This window comes from Pseudophryne corroboree, chromosome 1, assembly GCF_028390025.1.
Source record: "Pseudophryne corroboree isolate aPseCor3 chromosome 1, aPseCor3.hap2, whole genome shotgun sequence".
NCBI lineage: Eukaryota > Metazoa > Chordata > Amphibia > Anura > Myobatrachidae > Pseudophryne > Pseudophryne corroboree.
The window spans coordinates 345,605,388-345,627,856 of record NC_086444.1 but is presented as its reverse complement, the minus strand read 5'-3'; the positions used below and the strand labels follow the sequence as shown (position 1 = coordinate 345,627,856).

General features: G+C 56.3%; 1 long non-coding RNA gene across 1 annotated transcript; it reads left to right on the top strand.

Annotated features, from left to right (window-relative positions):
- Positions 1 to 14,685: 14,685 nt before the first annotated feature.
- Positions 14,686 to 20,609, top strand: LOC135066452 (uncharacterized). The gene is made up of 2 exons (XR_010252750.1): positions 14,686 to 14,995; positions 20,270 to 20,609. It is a non-coding gene; the product is annotated as an uncharacterized LOC135066452 (long non-coding RNA).
- Positions 20,610 to 22,469: the final 1,860 nt, after the last annotated feature.

The following is a 22,469-nucleotide window of genomic DNA, read 5'->3' as shown; positions in this document are numbered from 1 at the left end:
CTGTATGTTTTCTCTTGTTTTATATTTGATTTTCCTATGTATACATCTCTCTTAACAATGCATGGTCTAGTTACAGGGGTCATTGTACAGCATGCTTGGGTGGTCTTCAGTATGCCGGCTGTCGGGATCCCGGCGCACAGTATACCGGTGCCGGGATCCCGACAGCCGGCATACTGACACTTATTCTCCCTCGTGGGGGTCCACGACCCCCCTGGAGGGAGAATAAAATAGCGTGGCGTGCCCAGCGCGCCACAGTGCCCGCTGCGTGGCGAGCGCAGCGAGCCCGCAAGTGGCTCATTTGCGCTCACCACAATGTCGGTAAGCCGGCGGTCGGGCTCCCGGCGCTGGTATGCTGGTCGCCGGGAGCCCGACCGCCGGCAGACCGTACTACACCCCAATGCTTATAACTACAGCAGGCATATGCGCTACAGAGTCTAGCAACGTTTTGTCACCTTAATGCAATGTGGAAAAATCCACAAAGGGGAAACGGTGAAAATACCGCTAGTCGGGATCCCGGAGGTTACAATGCTGATGCCGAGATTCCGACTAGCGGTGAAATGCCGCCGCCAGATGCGAGATAGCTGAAACTGCATGTTCTTTGATTTTGCATTTCAATATACTCTGGGGGTAATCTTAAACAAAAGACTAGGTCCCCTCACTTAGAGATGCTCGACCTTAGTTATGCTAGACCCCTTCACTGTCATCAGATTAAGGAAATAGATGGGAACGCCAGGTGTGCTTGTACACAGTGGCGTAAGTTTGTCCCAGACGCCCGGAGGAAAGATAAATATCGGTGCCCCCCACCTATATATAGACAAATATATATATATATATATATATATATATATATAGATAGAGGTGGAGGGGCACCAATATTTATCTTGACAATATATATATATATATATATATATATATATATATTCCATAGACAAAAAACCTTACGGTTTCACATGTCCCATTAAGGCTTCTTAGACATGGTCGAAATTTCAGAAACCTGTTGTAACTCTTCCACTCAAACTCCAAAAAGCAATGAAATTCCGATCATTAAGGCTAACGTCTTAATGGACGTGTTCCTTGCGCAATACAGATATGGTATGCCATCACAGCCTGTGGGTAAGTGCAGATTCAGCACTCTCTCACAGAGTGAGATTGCTGTCACTCACACAATGGTGGAGCTGCTAATTCACAGATTTGTGTGCTCATTGGAATACACACATGCAGTCTATGCAACTGAAGGTCTGTGCAGTTTTATGGTGCTCCCATCCCACACAGTGCCCACAAACATCCCATTCGGTCACCACAACAATCCCTCCCTTCTCACTCCATACATCCATCTCACTTAGTATACACATTTAGCTCCCTCAAAACATCTTGGTTAATTGCTAAAACTATAATACCCCATCTACGGTCTATGCATCTACACTTGCTTCCCCTATACACCCCCATGCTGCTATCTTCCCCAATCCCTACTGCTGTGTTCTCCCATCTGTGCTAGTCTGTACTAACTTATCTCTACCATCTGCCTTTCCCCACCTGTGCCTTGTCTGTACCACTGTTTCCTTCTCTCTGTGCTGCTCAGTGTTTCCCTCTTCAACGTCACTCTGCCTCCTCCAATACATGGTACACTGTCTTCTCTCCCATCTGAACCAGTTTTCTACCCATCCGTGCCAGTGTTTTCAACTCATCTGCACCATTTCCCCCATCTGCACAGCTGTCTCCCTTCCCATACTTGCTGCTTAATCTATCCCCTATCCACACCACTCTTACCCTATTCATGTAGCTGTCATCCTGAAGGTAAGTTTCATGGGTCACTATTGGGGGGGGTTGCCCTATCCAACCCACCCAAGGATTAGGCCTAGCTGCCACCCCCAAGGGGAGGTAAAAATACTTATCCCCTCCGATGTTGGGACTGTATTCCCCTCATCCATGCTGCTCTGCCTTCCTCATCCGTGCCGTTTCTTTCCATCTGTACTGCTCTTACCCCTCCCACATCTGAGCTGCTTTTTCCCCCTCATCCACACGGCACTGTCCACCCATCCACGCAGCTCTCTCCCCACCATCTGTGCCACTGTCTTTCCCACACCTGTCTAACCCCCCCCCCCCATCTGTGGGGGTAATTCAGAGTTGATTGTAGATGTGCCAAATTTAGCACATCTACAATCATTTACTCTGACATGCGATGGGACGCCCAGCACAGGGCTAGTCCGCCCCACATGTCAGGCCCTCCCCCTCTCCCCACTGGGCTCCCGGGGTACGCACACACAGTGCGGCCATTGTGCATTTGCATCCCACAAACTAATTCAGACTGCGATCGCTGCAGCCTGAATTATCCCATGTTTCTTTGTCAACCCCCCATCAATGCTGCTTAGTCTTCCCTCTATCCACACACTTCTGTTCCCCCATCCACACCGCTCTGTCTCCTACCTCCAATCAACAACACTCTTACCTCATCCGAGCAGCTTTGTCTTCCGCTCAGACCTTCAGTTGCATAGACTGCATGTGTGTATTCCACTGAGCACACAAATCTGTGAATTAGCAGCTCCACCATTGTGTGAGTGACAGCAATCTCACTCTGTGAGTGCTGAATCTGCACTTACCCACAGGCTGTGATGGCATACCATATCTGTATTGCGCAAGGAACACGTCCATTAAGGCGTCAGCCTTAATGATCGGAATTTCATTGCTTTTTGGAGTTTGAGTGGAAGCGTTACAACAGGTTTCTGAAATTTCGATCATGTCTAAGAAGCCTTAATGGGACATGTGAAACCGTAAGGTTTTTTGTCTATGGAATTTCATAGCTTTTTTTACATTTATTTTTTAAATTCAGAAATGTAAAAATTTCACTGTAAGAATAAACATTTAATTTTTTAAATGTTTAATGAAAATGTTCGTGCAAAATGCAAAAATAATTCAATCTACCAAACAGAATTGATATACTTTTAACTTTGGTCAAAATACTTTGCTGCCTTTGTGGATGATGCAGGGAGGGGGTAGGCGGCAGCAGCCTGTGACTGAGGCTGGAGGAATGTGTGAAATGCATTGCGTGTACGTGTGAGGTGCCGTGTGTGTACGTGTGTGTGTCAGGTGCCGTGCTTGTGTATAATATATATATATATATATATATATTTATTATACACGTGTGTTTGTCAGGTGCTGCGTGTATATATGTGGGTGTTTCAGGTACCGCGCGTATATATGTGTGTTTGTCAGGTGCCGCGCGTATATATATGTGTGTTTCAGGTGCCGCGCGTAAATATGTGTGTGTTTCAGGTGCCGCGCGTATATATGTGTGTGTTTCAGGTGCCGCGCGTATATATGTGTGTGTTTCAGGTGCCGCGCGTATATATGTGTGTGTTTCAGGTGCCGCGCGTATATATGTGTGTGTTTCAGGTGCCGCGCGTATATATGTGTGTGTTTCAGGTGCCGCGCGTATATATGTGTGTGTGTCAGGTGCCGCGCGTGTACGTACACGTGTGTAAGGTGTCATGCGTGTACGTACACGTGTGTAAGGTTTCGCGCGTGTACGTACACGTGTGTCAGGTGTCGCGCGTGTACGTACACGTGTGTCAGGTGTCGCGCTTGTACGTACACGTGTGTCAGGTGTCGCACGTGTACGTACGCGTGTGTGTGTCCGGTGTCGCATGTACGTACACGTGTGTTTCAGGTGTCACGAGTATATATGTGTGTGTCAGGTGTCGCGCGTGTACGTACACGTGTCAGGTTTCGCGCGTGTACATACACGTGTGTCAGGTGTCGCGCGTGTACGCACACGTGTGTCAGGTGTCGCGCGTGTACGCACACGTGTGTTAGGTGTCGCGCGTGTACGCACACGTGTATCAGGTGTCGCGCGTGTACGCACACGTGTGTCAGGTGTCGCGTGTGTACGTACACGGGTGTCAGGTGTCGCGCGTGTACGTACATGCGACACCTGACACACACACACATGTACGTACATGCGCGACACCTGACACACGTTTACGTACATGCGCGGCACCTGACACACGTGTACGTACACGCGCGGCACCTGACACACGTGTACGTACACGCGCGGCACCTGACACACGTGTACGTACACGCGCGGCACCAGACACACGTGTACGTACACGCGCGGCACCTGACACACGTGTACGTACACGCGCGACACCTGACACACGTGTACGTACACGCGCGACACCTGACACCCGTGTACGTACACGCGCGACACCTGACACCCGTGTACGTACACGCGCGACACCTGACACCCGTGTACGTACACGCGCGACACCTGACACCCGTGTACGTACACGCGCGACACCTGACACCCGTGTATGTACACGCGCGACACCTGACACACGTGTACGTACACGCGCGACACCTGACACACACATATATACTCGTGACACCTGAAACACACGTGTACGTACATGCGACACGTGTGTGCCAGGTGTTGCGCGCGTACCTACGCGTGTGTGCCAGGTGTCGCGCGCGTACCTACGCGTGTGTGCCAGGTGTCGCGCGCGTACATACGCGTGTGTGCCTGGTGTCGCGCGCGTACCTACGCGTGTGTGCCTGGTGTCGTGCGCGTACCTACGTGTGTGTGCCTGGTGTCGCGCGTGTACGTACACGTGTGTGTGTCAGGTGTCGCGCGTGTACGTACGCGTGTGTCAGGTGTCACGCGTGTACGTTCACGTGTGTGCCAGGTGTCGCGCGCGTACGTACGCGTGTGTGTGCCAGGTGTAGCGCATGTTCGTACGCGTGTGTGTCAGGTGTTGCGCGTGTACGTACGCGTGTGTGTCAGGTGTTGCGCGTGTACGTACGCGTGTGTGTCAGGTGTCGCGCGTGTACGTACGCGTGTGTCAGGTGTCACGCGTGCGCCAGATTTCGCGCGCGCGCGCGCGCGTGTGTGTGTGTCAGGTGTCGCGCGTGTACCTACACGTGTGTGTCAGGTGTCACGCGTGCACCAGATTTCGCACGCGCGTGTGTGTGTGTCAGGTGTCGCGCGTGTACCTACACGTGTGTGTCAGGTGTCGCACGCATACCTACACGTGTGTGTCAGGTGTCGCGCGCGTACCTACACGTGTGTGTCAGGTGTCGCGCGCGTACCCACACGTGTGTGTCAGGTGCCGCGCGCGTACCTACACAGGTGTGTCAGGTGTATTTTGCGCGCGCGTGCGTGTGTGTGTCAAGCGTCGCGTGTGTACCTACACGTGTGCGTCAGGCGTCGCGCATGTACCTACATGTGTGTGTGTGCCAGGTGTCGCGCGTGCATGCGCGTGTGTGTGCCAGGTGTCGCGCGTGTACGTACACGTGTGTGTGTGTGCCAGGTGTCGCGCGTGTACGTACGCGTGTGTGTGCCAGGTGTCGCGCGTGTACGTACGCGTGTGTGTGCCAGGTGTCGCGCGTGTACGTACGCGTGTGTGTGCCAGGTGTCGCGCGTGTACGTACGCATGTGTGTGCCAGGTGTCGCGCGTGTACGTACGCGTGTGTGTGCCAGGTGTCGCGCGTGTATGTACGCGTGTGTGTGCCAGGTGTCGCGCGCGTATATACGCGTGTGTGTGTGTGTGTGCCAGGTGTCGCGCGTGTACGTATGCGTGTGTGTGCCAGGTGTCGCGCATTACGTACGCGTGTGTGTGCCAGGTGTAGCGCGTGTACGTACGCGTGTGTGCCAGGTGTCGCGCGTGTATGTACGCGTGTGTGTGCCAGGTGTCGCGCGTGTACGTACGCATGTGTGTGCCAGGTGTCGCACGTGTACGTACGCGTGTGCGCCAGGTGTCTCGCGTGTACGTACGCGTGTGTGCCAGGTGTCGCGCGTGTACGTACGCATGTGTGTGCCAGGTGTCGCGCGTGTACGTACGCGTGTGTGTTCCAGGTGTCGCGCGTGTATGTACGCGTGTGTGTGCCAGGTGTCGCGCGTGTATGTACGCGTGTGTGTGTGTGTGCCAGGTGTCGCGCGTGTACGTACGCGTGTGTGTGCCAGGTGTCGCGCGTGTACGTACGCGTGTGTGTGCCAGGTGTAGCGCGTGTACGTACGCGTGTGTGTGCCAGGTGTCGCGCGTGTACGTACGCGTGTGTGTGCCAGGTGTAGCGCGTGTACGTACGCGTGTGTGTGCCAGGTGTCGCGCGTGTACGTACGCATGTGTGTGCCAGGTGTCGCGCGTGTACGTACGCATGTGTGTGCCAGGTGTCGCACGTGTACGTACGCGTGTGCGCCAGGTGTCTCGCGTGTACGTACGCGTGTGTGCCAGGTGTCGCGCGTGTACGTACGCGTGTGTGCCAGGTGTCGCGCGTGTGTGTCAGGTATGTGTGACTTGAAGGGCGCAGGGGACAGTACCGGGTAAAGCAACACCCAGGGGACTGTACTGAAGGGGGGGCGACATGCAGGGTGCAGGGATCAGTACCGGGGGAAAGCGACACTCAGGGTGCAGGGGACTGTACTGAAGGGGGGACTGTACGGGGGAGCAGTGTGCAGGGCGCAGGGGACTGTGCGGGGGCTGACACGCAGGGCGCATGGGACTGTACATGGGGCAACACGGAAGACGCAGGGGATTTTACAGGGAGGGGGGAAATGCAGGGCACATGGGGACTATATGGGGAGGTGACACGCAGAGCACAGGGGACTGTATGGGAGGTGACACGCAGGGCTCAGAGTACTGTACACAGGGGGGAGACATGCAGGGCGCAGGGGACAGTACAGGAGGAAAGGAACACGCAGTGTGAAGGGGACTGTACTGAAGGGGGTGACACAGAGCGCAAGGGACTGTACTGAAGGGGTTGACACGCAGGGTGCTGACTGTACAGGGGTGGGCAACATGAAGGGCGCAGGGGACTGTACGGTGGAGGTGACACACATAGGGCGCAGGGGACTGTGCCAGGGGAAAGGGACACGCAAAGCACAGGACTGGGTGAAAGCGACATGCAGGGGACTGTACGGGGGCGACAGGCAGTGTACAGAGTACTGTATGGGTGGGGGGACAACACACAGGGTAGTGTACGGGAGTAGAGTGACATTCAGGACACAGAGGACTGTACATGTAAGGGGGAGAGTGGCACGCAGGGAACAGTGCAGGGGAAAACGACGCGCAGGGCACAGGACATGGGGAAAGCAACATGCAGGGTGCAGAGGACTGTACTGAAAAGGGGGCCACGCTGGCTGCAGGGAACTGTGTAGGGGGGGATGACACGCAGGGAGCAGGGGACTGTATGGGGAGCGACACCTAGGGTGCAAGGAACTGTATGGGGGGCAACACACAGGGCGCTGGGGGCTGTATGGCGAGACAACACACAGGGACTGTACGAAGGAGCGTAACGCAGGGCGCAGGGGACTTTATGTGTGTAGCGACACGCAAGGAGCATGGGATTGTACAAAGGACGACACACTGGGAGCAGGGGACTTAATGGGGGTGACATGCAGGGGACTGTACGGGGGGGGGGGGGTGACATGCAGGGCGCAGGGGAAAGTACTGGAGGAAAGCGACATGCAGGGCGCAGAGGTCAGTACCGGGGGAAAGGGACACGCAGGGCGAAGAGGGCGACATGTAGGACGCAGGGGAATGTACTGAAGGGGCCGAAACACAGAGCACAGGGGACCGTAGAGGAGGGCGCAGAGGACTGTATGGGGGGCAGCATGCAGGGCGCAGGGGACTGTACTGGGGGGGGTGACACGCAGGGGACTGTACGGGACAACACGCAGGGCATAGGGGACTGTATGGGGAGGTGACACACAGGGCACTGGATGGGTGGGGGAGACGCGCAGGGGACTACCAGGGTGAGCGACATGCAGGAGACTGTTTGGGGGGCCATACACATGGGGGAGGGGATGACACACAAGGTGCAGGGGACTGTACAGGGGGCGATTTGTAACAATCTGGGCAGTACTCACCTGGTGAGAAGGAGCAGGAACAGGCATGGAGGAGTACACCGATGGTCATTCCCTCTTTAGAGTGATCCCAGGAGCGCCCTGTCACCGGCTCTGCTGTAAGCGTTCTTCGACGACTCCTGTCAGCATGCACTGCTTGTATGACTGCAGATCAGTGGTTCTCCTCACACCCCTATATAAAAAATGTTTTATATATATATATATATAGTGGAACGCAACACTCAGGGCACAGGGGACTGTACTGAAGGGGGCAACAAGCAAGCAGGGGACTGGACGGGGGCGGCACGCAGGCACGGGACTGTACGGGGGATCAACACTCAGGGGATCAGTACTAAATCCCGCTGGACAGGATCCCGGCGGTCGAAATCCCGACGCCGCGGAATCCCGACCACAGAATCCCGACAGGGGTGGCGAGCGGAGTCGGACACACAGCGGGAGGAGGGAGGAGTGGCCGGACACACAGTGGCGGGGAGGTTGGCCGGGCACACAACGGGAGAGATGGGGAGGGTGGGGGAGGGTGGCCGGACACACAGCGGCAGGGGGCGGTGGCCGGACACACAACGGGAGAGGAGATGAGGGAGGGGGTGGCCGGACACACAGCGGCAGGGGTGTGTGGCCAGACACACAATGGTAGAGGAGGGAAGGGTGGCCGGACACACAGCAGGGGGGTGGGGGGGTGGCCAGACACACAGCGGCAGGGGTGTGTGGCCGGACACACAATGGTAGAGGAGGGGAGGGTGGCCGGACACACAGCGGGGGGGGTAGCCGGACACACATCGGGAGTAGTGGCCGGACACACAGCGGCAGGTGTGGTGGTGGCCGGACACACAACGGGAGAGGAGGGGAGGGTGGCCGGACACACAGCGGCAGGGGGCGGTGGTCGGACACAACGGGAGAGGAGACGAGGGAGGGGGTGGCCGGACAACATAGCGGCAGGGGGCGCTGGCCGGACACACAACGGGAGAGGAGATGAGGGAGGGGGTGGCCAGACACACACAGCGGCAGGGGTGTGTGACCGGACACACAATGGTAGAGGAGGGGAGGGTGGCCGGACACACAGCAGGGGGGGGGGAGGACACACAGCGGGAGGAGTGGCCAGACACACAGCGGCGGTGGGCGGCGGCCGGACACACAACGGGAGAGGAGATGAGGGTGGGGGTGGCCGAGCACACAGCGGCAGGGGTGTGTAGTCGGACACACAATGGTAGAGGAGGGGAGGGTGGCCGACAACACACACGGGGGGGGGGGGGGGGGACACAGCGGAAGCAGTGGCCGGACACACAGCGGGGAAGGCCAAGATGGCAGGCGGCGTCCATGGCAGGAGACATAGACGGTACTGCGGGAGCTCCCGGTCGGGCCGTGAGGAGAGGAACGGAGCCCGGAGGTCAGCGGCTGTCCGAGACGCCTCCTACTCCCAGCCGCACCCCGTCAGGAGCGAGATGAGGGAGGGGTGGCAGAACACACAGCAGCAGGAGTGTGTGGCCGGACACACAATGGTAGAGGAGGGGAGGGTGGCCGGACACACAGCAGGGAGGGGAGGGGGGTGGCCGGACACAGCGGAGGAGGGGGGGTGGCCGGACACAGCGGGAGGAGGCGGGGGTGGCCAGACACACAGCAGGGGAGGGGAGGGAGGCCGGACACACAGCAGGGAGGGGGGTGGTGGCCAGACACACAGCAGGGAGGGGGGGTGGCCGGACACAGCGGGAGGAGGAGGGGGGGTGGCCGGACACAGCGGGAGGAGTGGCCGGACACACAGCAGGGGGGCCAAGATGGCGGGCGGCGTCCACAGCAGGAGACATAGACAGTACTGCGGGAGCTCCCAGAGAGGAACGGAGCCCGGCGGTCAGCGGCTGTCCGAGACGCCTCCTACTGCCAGCTGCTCCCCGTCAGGAGCGACAGCAGCGGGCAGCCCATGGCACCACAGACCCGGGGAGGAGACGCAGGCAGCCGCCAGGGATGGTCCAGCGGTATGGCGGGCGGGCGGCCGGACACACAGCGGGAGGGGAGGGTGGCTGGACACACAGCAGGGGAGGGGAGGGTGGCCGGACACATTCAGGGGAGGGGAGGGTGGCCGGACACACAGCAGGGGAGGGGAGGGTGGGTGGCCGGACACACAGCAGGGAGGAGGGGGTTTGGCTGGACACACAGCAGGGAGGAGGGGGGGGGGTGGCCGTACACACAGCAGGGAGGAGGGAGGGTGGCCGGACACACAGCAGGGGAGGGGAGGGTGGGTGGCCGGACACACAGCAGGGAGGAGGGGGTTTGGCTGGACACACAGCAGGGAGGAGGGGGGGTGGCCGGAAACACACAGCAGGGGGGGTGGGGTGGCCGGACACACAGCAGGGAGGAGGGGGGGTGGCTGGACACACAGCAGGGGAAGGGGGGTGGCCGGACACACAGCAGGGAGGAGGGGGGGGTGGCTGGACACAGCAGGGGAGGGGAGGGTGGACGGACACACAGCAGGGGAGGGGTGGGTGGCCGGACACACATCAGGGGAGGGTGGCCGGACACACAGCAGGGGAGGGTGGCCGGACACACAGTAGGGGGGTGGCCGGACACACAGCAGGGAGGGGGGGGGGCTGGACACAGCGGAGGAGGGGGGGTGGCCAGACACACAGCAGGGGAGGGGAGGGTGGCTGGACACACAGCAGGGAGGGGGGGGTACCCGGACACAGCGGGAGGAGGAGGGGGTGGCCGGACACAGCAGGAGTAGTGGCCGGACACACACAGCAGGGAGGGCGGGGGGGGGGGACCCACAGCAGGGAGGAGGGGGGGGTGGCCGGACACAGCGGGAGGAGGGGAGGGTGGGCGGACACACACCAGGGAGGGGGGGCGGACACACAGCAGGGGAGGGGGTGGCCGGACACACAGCAGGGGAGGGGGTGGCCGGACACACAGCAGGGGAGGGGGTGGCCGGACACACAGCAGGGGAGTGGGTGGTCGGACACACAGCAGGGAGGGAGGGGGGGTGGCCGGACACACAGCAGGAAGGGGAGGGGGCCGGACACACAGCAGGGAGGGGGGGGCCGACACACAGTAGGGAGGGCGGGGCGGGGGGTTCACACAGCAGGGAGGGCGGCGGGGGGACGACACACAGCAGGGAGGGCGGGGGGGGGGAGGACACACAGCAGGGCAGGCAGGGGGGGGGACACAGCAGGGAGGGCGGGGGGGACGGACGGACACACAGCAGGGAGGGTGGGGGGGCGGACGGACGGACACACAGCAGGGAGAGCGGGGGGGCGACACAGCAGGGAGGGCGGGGGGGACGGACGGACACACAGCAGGGAAAGCGGGGGGGCGGACACACAGCAGGGAGGGCGGTTTTTTTCACACAGCAGGGAGGGAGGCGGCGGACACACACAGCAAGGGGGACGGAAGGACACACAGCAGGGCGGGCAGGGGGGGACACACAGCAGGGAGGGCGAGGGGGGGACGGACACACAGCAGGGAGTGCGGGGGTAGGCTGACGGACACACAGCAGGGAGAGCGGGGGGGGACACAGCAGGGAGGGCGGGGGGGACAAACGGACACACAGCAGGGAGGGCGGGGGGGGACAGACACACAGTAGGGAGGGAGGGCGGGGGGGACGGACGGACACACAGCAGGGAGGGCGGGGGGGGACAGACACACAGCAGGGAGGGCGGGGGGGGGGGCGGACACACAGCAGGGGGGGGGACACAGCAGGGGAGGGGGTGGCCGGACACACAGCAGGGGAGGGGGTGGCCGGACACACAGCAGGGAGGGAGGGGGGGTGGGCGGACACACAGCAGGAAGGGGAGGGGGCCGGACACACAGCAGGGAGGGGGTGGGCGGACACACAGCAGGGGGGGCGGGGGGGTTCCCACAGCAGGGATGGCGGCGGGGGGGACACGACACAGCAGGGAGGGCGGCAGGGGGGAGGGAAGGACACACAGCAGGGCGGGGGGGGACAGGCACACAGCAGGGAGAGTGGGGGGGGGACACACGGCAGGGAGGGCGGGGGGGACGGACACACAGCAGGTAGGGCGGGGGGGGCGGACACACAGCAGGTAGGGCGGGGGGGGCGGACGGACACACAGCAGGGGAGGGGGTGGCCGGACACACAGCAGGGGAGGGGGTGGCCGGACACACAGCAGGGGAGGGGGTGGCCGGACACACAGCAGGGAGGGAGGGAGGGAGGGGGGGTGGCCGGACACACAGCAGGAAGGGGAGGGGGCCGGACACACAGCAGGGAGGGGGGGGTAGACACACAGCAGGGAGGGCGGGGGGTTCACACAGCAGGGAGGGAGGCGGGGGGGACACAGCAGGGAGAGTGGGGGGACGGACGGACACACAGCAGGGAGGGCGGGGGGCGGACGGACACACAGCAGGGAGGGCGGGGGGTTCACACAGCAGGGAGGGAGGCGGGGGGGACACAGCAGGGAGAGTGGGGGGACGGACGGACACACAGCAGGGAGGGCGGGGGACACAGCAGGGAGAGTGGGGGGGGGACACACGGCAGGGAGGGCGGGGGGGACGGACACACAGCAGGTAGGGCAGGGGGGACGGACGGACACACAGCAGGGGAGGGGGGACGGACACACAGCAGGGGAGGGGGTGGCCGGACACACAGCAGGGGAGGGGGTGGCCGGACACACAGCAGGGGAGGGGGTGGCCGGACACACAGCAGGGGAGGGGGTGGCCGGACACACAGCAGGGAGGGAGGGAGGGAGGGGGGGTGGCCGGACACACAGCAGGAAGGGGAGGGGGCCGGACACACAGCAGGGAGGGGAGGGGGGGCAGACACACAGCAGGGAGGGCGGGGGTTCACACAGCAGGGAGGGAGGCGGGCGGACGGACACACAGCAGGGAGGGCGGGGGGGGGACGGATACACAGCAGGGTAGGAGGACACAGCAGGTGAGGGGGTGGCCGGACACACAGCAGGGGAGGGGGTGCCCGGACACACAGCAGGGAGGGGGGGGGGTTGCCGGACACACAGCAGGGAGGGGGGGGGGGCGGACACAAAGCAGGGAGGGGGGGCGGACACACAGCAGGGAGTGCGGGGGGGGGGTTCAGACAGCAGGGAGAGAGGGAGGGGGGACGGACGGACACACAGCCGGGAGGGCGGGGGGGGGGGGGGGGACACACAGCAGGGAGGGTGGGGGGGATGGACGGACACACAGCAGGGAGGGCGGGGGGGACGACTGACGGGCACACAGCAGGGAGGGCGGGGGGGGACAGACAGACACACAGCAGGGAGGGCGGGGACGGACGGACACACAGCAGGGAGGGCGGGGGGAAGGGACACACAGCAGGGGTGGGGGACGGACACACAACTGTGTGTGGGTCTGTGTGTGTCCCAGAGTGGCCTCAGTGTGTGGGTCTGTGTGTGTCCCAGAGTGGCCGCAGTGTGTGGGTCTGTGTGTGTACAGTATCTCAGAGTGGGCGCAGTGTGTGGGTCTGTGTGTGTCCCAGAGTGGCCGCAGTGTGTGGGTCTGTGTGTGTACAGTATCTCAGAGGCTGCAGTGTGTGGGTCTGCGTGTGTATCTTGGAACTGTCGCTTTGTATAGATATAAATTGTTGTTCTACAGACAAAGACCTTTCCAGTAAGAGTGAAATCTCCCTAATAATCCTCTTATCTGCGTGTACAGACTGCGCAGCGACCTGGTGCCGGCTGTAATATAACTGAATGTTCTCGCCCTGGGATAAATCTCTGCCTGTTACAGGAAGCCTTCAGCTCCCTTACTGACAGCCGGCCATATTGCCTTCCTAACGTGTGCCATCTGATTCCCCAGCCAGGCGCTGCCTGGAGATCTGCGTCAGGAGGATCTGTACAGTTGCCTGAAGATGTACGAGTTTCCAGCCACAGGGACGTCCCAGGCGGTTCCCGGGGCTCCGCGTGGCGTAGCCGGCGGCCATATCCCCATTCTGCTGTGTATTCCCTCCTGTCCTACTTTGTATTCTGCACCTTTTTTTTATATATATAGTGAAGCGCTCATCCTCCTGACGTTCTACACGTGTGTGTGTGTGTGTGTGTGTGTGTGTGTGTGTGTGTGTGTGTGTGTGTGTGTGTGTGTGTGTGTGTGTGTGTGTGTGTGTGTGTGTGTGTGTGTGTGTGTGTGTGTGTGTGTGTGTGTGTGCACGCGCTCGCGTGTGTGTGTGTGTATATATATATATATATATATATATATATATATTGGGGTCCCCTGCAGCAGGGACGTGCAGTCAGGGTAGGCAGTGCCTCCCCTGTCATTAGTGATTAAAATAATACAAAGAAGATACTTATGACACATATTCTGTGTTATAAGTATCTTCTTTATATTATGGTATTCATTTTCAGAGAAAATACCTGTTTAAAGCATACTTGTCTACCTGACCCTCTCCATGAAGGAGAAAATGCTCTGTTCCTGGACTTTCCTGGTAATGTATAATTGCCACCACCTGTGGTGAAACACCTTTCTTATCAATTAACTAGCTCACCACAGGTGATGGCAATCATACATTACCAGGGAAAGTCCAGGAACAGAGCATTTTCTCCCTCATGGAGAGGGTCAGGTAGGCAAGTATGGTTTAAAGTGATTTCAGAGGCACCGAGAGCAGTGCCTCCCACTGCCAATTGCAAGTTGCCGGAAGCAGGGGGTGGGCAGGGGGCGGGGCCAAGCAGCGGGCTGTAAAAGCCCATTAAAAAAATCACTGTAAGCGGCACCTTTACAAGTGCCTCAGTGCAGGGACGTGCTTTCAGCCCATATGAAAGCACGCCCCTGTCACTGAAAGCAGATGTGATTGGGCACCAGATCAGCACTGACGTGACCTGCATCCGACTGTAACTGTCAGTGCTGTACTGGGAGTCATAGTGTCAGCCAGGGGCGGATTGATCTGGCGGGGATGAAATACCGGTGGTCCGGTCCCGTAGTTTCTGCTCTGCAGGCTTGCGGTACCTGCTGCAGTGGTTTACATAAAAAAAATGAAAAGGGGGGGAAAGTGGGCGTGGCCACGGGTCGTGATTAGGCCACGCCCCCAACTATGCCGGGCGGCCTGTCAGCGGCCCTGCTTGCTCCTCATGTAGCTGGCTCCTCTTCGTCTGGCAGCCCCCTTCCAGCGCTCATGCAGACATGCACACTTTGCTCCTGCTCAGTCAGAACGGGACCCAGACAGACCCACTGCTGAAACAGAGGAGAAAGGTGACTGGGGTAGGGCTTGGGTACAGGTGTGCAGGGCTGGGGTATATTGTGTGAGGGAGGTTGCTGGGTGCAGGTATGGGTGCATGAGGGAGGTTGCTGGGTGCAGGGCTTGGTGCATGAGGGAGGTTGCTGGGTGCAGGGCTGGGGTATACTGTGTGAGCAGTGCCGTTTCTTGCAGCGGGCGAGCCGTGCAACCGCACAGGGCGCCCGCCGCGGCACTTTTCAGGTCCTTCTCCCCCCCCCCCTCTTCCCGAGTGCTCCTGCTCGGGGGGCGGAGTTTCACGGAATGACGCGGTTGTGTCGTGTCGTCACGACACAATCGTGTCATTCCGCGAAACTCCGCTCCCCGAACAGGAGTACCGACGACAAGAGGAGGGGGGAGCCAAGCTGGAAGGAGGAGGCGGCCGGCGCGAGGAAGGAGAGGCGAGCCGAAGAGCGGGAAGATCCTCTTCATATGTAAGTAGTCTCTCTCTCTCCCCCCCTCCCTCTCCCTTCCTTCCCCCCCACTTGACACTTGCCTGCCGTACTGTGTAAAATGGGGACATTTGCCTGCCGTACTGTGTAAAATGGGGACACGTGCCTGCCGTACTGTGTAAAATGGGGACGTGCCTGCTGTAATGTGTAAAATGGTGACATGTGCCTGCTGTAATGTGTAAAATGGGGACATGTGCCTGCCGCAATGTGTAAAATGGGGACATGTGCCTGCTGTAATGTGTAAAATGGGAACATGTGCCTGCTATAATGTGTAAAATGGGGACATGTGCCTGCTGTAATGTGTAAAATGGGGACGTGCCTGCTGTAATGTGTAAAATGGGGACACTTGCCTGCAGTACTGTGTAAAATGGGGACACGTGCCTGCTGTAATGTGTAAAATGGGGACACGTGCCTGCCGCAATGTGTAAAATGGGGACACGTGCCTGCCGCAATGTGTAAAATGGGGACACGTGCCTGCCATACTGTGTAAAATGGGGACTCGTGCCTGCTGTAATGTGTAAAATGGGGACTCTTTCCTGCCGTAATGTGTAAAATGGGGACTCTTGCCTGGCGTACTGTGTAAAATGGGGACACGTGCCTGCCGTAATGTGTAAAATGGGGACTCTTTGCTGCCGTACTGTGTAAAATGGGGACTCTTGCCTGCCGTACTGTGTAAAATGGGGACTCTTGCCTGCCGTACTGTGTAAAATGGGGACACGTGCCTGCCGTTATGTGTAAAATGGGCACTCGTGCATGCCGTACCGTGTAAAATTGGGCCTTTTTTTTCATGTGGTGGCTGTGATGAGGCCACGCCCATTTTAATGAGGCCACGCCCATTTTAATGAGGCCACACACCCTTGCCGGGAGCGCGCGCGCCAGAGGCGCGCGCATGCTTTTTCTTTTTTTTCTATGGGGGGGCGCATTTTTAAATCTCGCACTGGGAGCCAAATCGGCTAGAAACAGCCCTGTGTGTGAGCAAGGTTGCTGGGTGCATGAGGGAGGATGCTAGGTGCAGGGCTGGGGTATAGGTGTGTGAGAGAGTGTGTGTGTTTGGGGGGGAGGGGGGTGCCGCCACCATCAGTCAGTGCCTCACCAGTCACTGACCTCACTGCACGTCACTGCCCTGCAGAATATTTCGCCACTCTAATGTATATGGTCGCTCTGTGTGTATGTAAAATATTTTTTAATTGGCTATCCCGTCTCACTACAGCGCCATCTCCTTCGGGGCTGTGGCACCCAGACCCCCGTCGATATGTTATGGACTTTATGATGCAGACGCATTGCCAGACTGGTCAGGGGGAAACATTGGGCTGTGTCTGCCCATCTCTGCCTGTCCTTTCCCTGCAGATGCCATGCGAGTGGGCTAGCCTCTCGTCACGCCGACGCGAAAACCCAACACTTCCCTGCAAAATAACTCTCCGCACTGTGACAGCGCTGCCTGGTCAGTGTCCGAGATTAAAGGACAGCGGCTCATTTCCCCTGCGCTGTGCTGGGCTGCTCGTTATATCTGTTCTGCTAATAATAGCCAGACGTGTGACTCTTCCTGTCCAGGATGATACAATAACATTGCCTGCTATCCTGCAATTGTTCTGCAGTCACCCCCTTGTCAGTCATTTGATGACCATGTGCTTGTTGCCTCTTACCCCCGGCCCCCGTGTGATCAGTACCCGGCTAATTTTAGGAATGCTGACCGGACAAGGGGACAAGGGAGGGAGGGCGTGGCTGGGAGGGGAGGGTGGCTGGACACGGGGGGGGGGGGGGGCGGGGAAAAGAAACTGGGCACACAGTGGAAGTGGAAGCTGGGTACACAGTGGGGGGCTGCCTGACAGAACTCACCCAGCGCTGCGCTGGACCTCAGTGAACTCATACCTCCCAGTGGGACAGTCCCGCTATTCGGACCCTGTCCCGCTGTCCCACCCGCGGGCAGCAGTGTCCCGCGGGTGGGGGGGCAGTTGGGGGGAGGCTTTGATCACCCGCTGCTCTGCAAAGCAGCCGGTGATCACTGAATACATGCTGTGCGCACCCGCACGGCATGCATTCAGAGCTAAGAGGTGAGCGGGGGCTGCCCATCTGCTCTGGGAGCGCTGGGCACGCCCCCAAAAGGCAGAAAAATGGGCCGTTTGGCAAGGCCACGCCCATTCGATCGAGGCCACGCCCATCTAGAGTGAAGCCACGCCCCCTTTTTGGGTCTGCGCGTGGCTTCGCCGCGCTAGAGTCCCGCTTTCTTACAGCCACAAGTTGGGAGGTATGAGTGAACTCACAGCCTCACACCCCGGGAACCGCTGGCTGTCCTCCTGCAGCTCCACGTGACTCCTTCCCTCTCTGTCTCCTCGTGCCCAACTGCCAGTGTATAGGCTACTAGAGCTACACTCTGTACACCCCCTGCTGGCGGCCACTGCGCAGGCGCAACAAATTGAATGCCCTATCTCTATAATGGGGCATATTTCTCTTAATTAAAAAAAACCTATAACTTTCTGAAAAACCACAACCCCAAAAGGCACTACCCTGGGGCATACTCTATCTAATAAAACAAACCCCAAGTCTTTCTTTGTCCTCTACCCTGAGTTATGCCTTCTCAAAAATCTTTCCACTGACTATATGGGAAAACCATGCTCAAAAGCCACACAGGAAGTCGCAGAAAATAACTGACAGTTGGAACTTTAGGTTACTCCCAATTCCTCATTTTTTATTATTTTGCCCTGAAATTTGGCATGCAGCACCGGGTGACGATTCTACGCGCCGATGCCAAATTTCAGCTCAGTACATCCAATCACTTTTGAGGTGTAGCCCCTCAAACACCGTGCCCCATCTCAGAAGTTCCCTATGGGAGAATTCTGTTTGTTCGATTCAGCCTTAATATAAGGGCACGACCGTGCCCTTATAATATATATCTATCCCACCATTCTTCGCAGGCATAACGGCGTATTCTTGAAGAAAATTCCAAAGGACACCTCTTGCGGTTATTAGCTGTTCTTTGCTATGATAGGAATTCCTGGAGTCCTATCTGCGCAGGCGTGGGCAGACACGTGCCACTGGGAGGGATCTATTTAAAATGCGGGAGAAGCCCATAGACACCATCTTAGCCAAGGGAGGGGGGGGGGGGGGGCTGCCGGTGGCAGTGGAGGATAGGATGAGGCAGAATGGGGGCCATTGGTGACTAGTGTATGTATATATATATATCTATTTATACATATATATGTATATATATAACAAATACTGTGTACATATATATATATATATTTATATCTCACAGTATATCACAGAATATATTTACTAGAATATGGCAGTGCACTCAGAGAGGGAGAAAGGGAGTGTACGTTTTTATATAGGCACGTACAGAACACAGACACCTCGTTCCTAATTTTCTCCTGGTGCCCCTTCTACTCCTCCTCCTCTGCACTAGTGAAAGAAGGCTCTGCTCTCCCCGCACAGCGCCAGCCACAATAGGGAATCTGAGGTAAGCGCTGTAGCGGCTGTTCTTATCATAACAGCGCCTCGCACGTCTGTCCCCCCCGTCCCTCCTGCAGCAGCAGAAGCTCCTCTCCCAACTTTCACAACCACTGCAGTCGCACACATGTGCCATGCCTTCCTGAAGGTGAGTGCTGGAAGGACCGCATCACAGTCTGCGGTCGGCGGGCTTACTGTACAGGAATGAGTCAGTTTGACTCATTGCTGCCATCACGTATCTGGAGACAACGGAGGCGAGGTGCCCCCTTTAAAGCAGGAGCCCGGCGGCAGCCGACTCCGTTGCCTCCCAGAGTTCTGCCTCTGCTTGTACAGTTATTGTTACCTTCTCAATTTGGGTTTCTGCTCCCTAATACCGCACCTACTGTAGCACACCTAGTGATTAGCCTGTACATAGAGATTGTGTGCACCTCGTTTAGCCCTATGGGGAACCCTCTCTGCCAGCTTACCTCTATCTTGCCTAAAATGAGAAGGAATCCTTCATTCAGATGCACAACCTGTTTCCATTATTGCTCACGCTAGTCACTGTGGTTCCGTGTGCCTCTGCAATTGGAGTCCAGTGTTAAGGACAATACACACTAGCCGATTTTGAGCTCAAAGTAGCTTACTTTTGGCGTTTTGAGCTACTTTGAGCTCAAAGTCGGCCAGTGTGTACGGCCAGGCGATGAGCGCTGATGAGCGCTCCGCATCAGCGCCCGGCCGAGTGAACCACTTTCCACAGTCTCCTACTGTTGAAAGTGGTTCACCCCCGTGAACATCGCTGGGCACAGTGAAAATCGCTCAGTGTGTATGCACTGAGCTATTTTCCTGCCAACGATGTTCACATCATCGCCCAGCATACACACTGAGCAAAAACGCCCAGTGTGTATGGACATTTAGTAATACTGTAGGTCCTATCACTGTGACAACATGTAAGAGTGCTCTCTGAGTAATCCAAACATATGTTCCCATTTATTAATAGATATATATGACTCCCTCTAATTTCTAAATATTTGTGTGCCTCCTTATTTATAAAATATAATTTGCCCAAAATTATTATTTATAATAGCTCCTGCCATTAATAAATAAGTCAATGTCTTATATTGCAATCCCAAATACTTTATAGAAAGGCAGCCAATCAGGAGGGGTATGTCATCAGTGATAGTTAATGAGCTTGCAGGTAAGAATTATGGGCCCAATAAAAAGAATAGGATGGCCTCGAGATACCATCAAGATATACAGTATGAAAACAATACAAATCAAGTCTCATAAATTGAGTGATTCTCTCATTGCAAGAAATGTATAATATAGTATAATATGGTCATGGATTTAAATGCCTTGTGTCCTTTATTGTAGGGGTGGTGAGTATCCAAATACCAGGAACAACTGCTACACCCTTTTTGTGTATGCACTTACCTCAAATGCATATTGGTGAAGAGATAAGCTCGAAACACAGGGGACCCGAGATGTTCCCACCAGACTCGGATCCCACATAGTCATTCTCCCGGCGTTGATTTCTCGCGGGACTTCAATTCTATATAAGGCGTCATGGCCAGGACTCTGCTGTAAATTGTAAGGCTTGGTGCACTTTATCCTAGTGCACTTTGTTCATTTGCATCTATATGCCCTGTGATCCATGCTGTCTGAACCAAGCTAGAAGTTAAAAAACTGAAAATAAAAGGAAAATATATATTTCTATTGTCTGTACAGTTTAGTGTGCTTCTTTCACATGCATCTATAAGTCCTGTGACTCCACGCAGTTTGAACCAGTTTTTGAACCGGTTTCAAACCAGAAAAAAAATATATATATATATACCTATTGTTTGTAATGTTTGGTGAGCTTTACCCTTATGCCTTTTGTTCAAACCCCTGTGACTCCATACAGTTTGAACCAAGTGGCAAGTTAAAAATACATTTTTTGATCTATTGTTTGCACTGTTCTATGGGGGTAATTCCAAGTTGATCGCAGCAGGATTTTTGTTAGCAATTGGGCAAAACCATGTGCACTGCAGGGGCGGTAGATATAACATGTGCAGAGAGAGTTAGATTTGGGTGGGGTGTGTTCAATCTGCAATCTAAATTGCAGTGTAAAAATAAAGCAGCCAGTATTTACCCTGCACAGAAATAAAATAACCCACCCAAATCTAACTCTTTCTGCACATGTTATACCTGCCTCCCCTGCAGTGCACATGGTTTTGCCCAATTGCTATAAAAAATCCTGCTGCGATCAACTTGGAATTACCCCCTATGTACTGTATCCCAGTACTCTGTGGCAATGTTTCATAGATATGATATAAACTGCAGTTTGCTTGTGCCGCTGCTTTTTCGCGTAATGACCATCCAGCTCGCTGTAGCCTTTGGCCAATATTGGTGAAAACAAAATTGACTGGAATGTAATGGAAATTAATGTTACTGAGGTTAATAATACTGTAGGAACAGAAAAAGGCCCAAATTGTGTGATTTTAGCTTTTTTGAAAAATTTTTGAAAAAATAAAATTCAATTCCAAAACCAGTTATTGGCAAATCCAAATCCAGTCAACTAATCAGAACCAAATCTAGATCCAAATCCAGCAAAAATGGTCCAGAACACATCTCTATATGGATCTTATACTCTTGACACTTTTGGAATTTGTAGCATTATCTTCCTTCCTTATGTTCATACTTCACCATTTTGTCATTGCCCACTTTTCTCTTTCATATTTGGCACTTGAACATACTTGCATACCTACCAATGGCCCTGCTTTAGGAGGGACATTCCTATTTTTCTGGAACTTTCCCACCAACGAGCTGCAGTGTCCCACGGTGGGGGTGGGGGGCAGTTGGGGGTAAGCATACACTGCTGCTCTGCTATGTGGAGCAGGTGGCAAGCAGCGGGTTATTGGATGCTCTATGCAACAATACAGTGACAGTCTCAGGGGGCAGCCCATTCTGCTGTGCAAATAGGTATATGTTGGTAGTCAGAGACCGCCACATCACAGAGGCGGACAATTAAGAGGAAATCAGTACTGCACATGTACAGAACAGATCTTATTTTTTAAAATTATAGGAAACCAAGGAAGTGGGTATGACGGCATGGAATCACATCCCACCAGACCCTCAACAACCCAACCCCTTCTTTCCCTGACCTCCCCTCCCCATCCTTTCTCCCAACCCTTACTTCCTTTTCTCCTGTATTTGGAGAGGAAGTCATGAACCTCATCCAGGGTCCAATCCCGACACCTCCCCATTTGACCCAACCTCCTCCACTATCTGTCTCGTTCTACCTATTCCCATCTTGCCCACCTCCTCAATCTCTCCCTCTCATCAGGCACTGTCTCCTCTGCATTGCAGCATGCCCTTGTTTCCCCTATTCTTAAAAAATCTACCCTTGATCCTAACACTTTCTCCAACTACTGATCCATCTCTTTCCTCTCTTTTGCCTCCTAACTCCTTAAGTATATTGTCTACAACCACCTTGTTATCTTTGTTACATACCAGTCGCTCCTTAACCAACTTCAATCTGGTTTCCGCCCTCTCCACCCCACTGAAACTGCCAAAGTCTGCAATGACCTCCTTG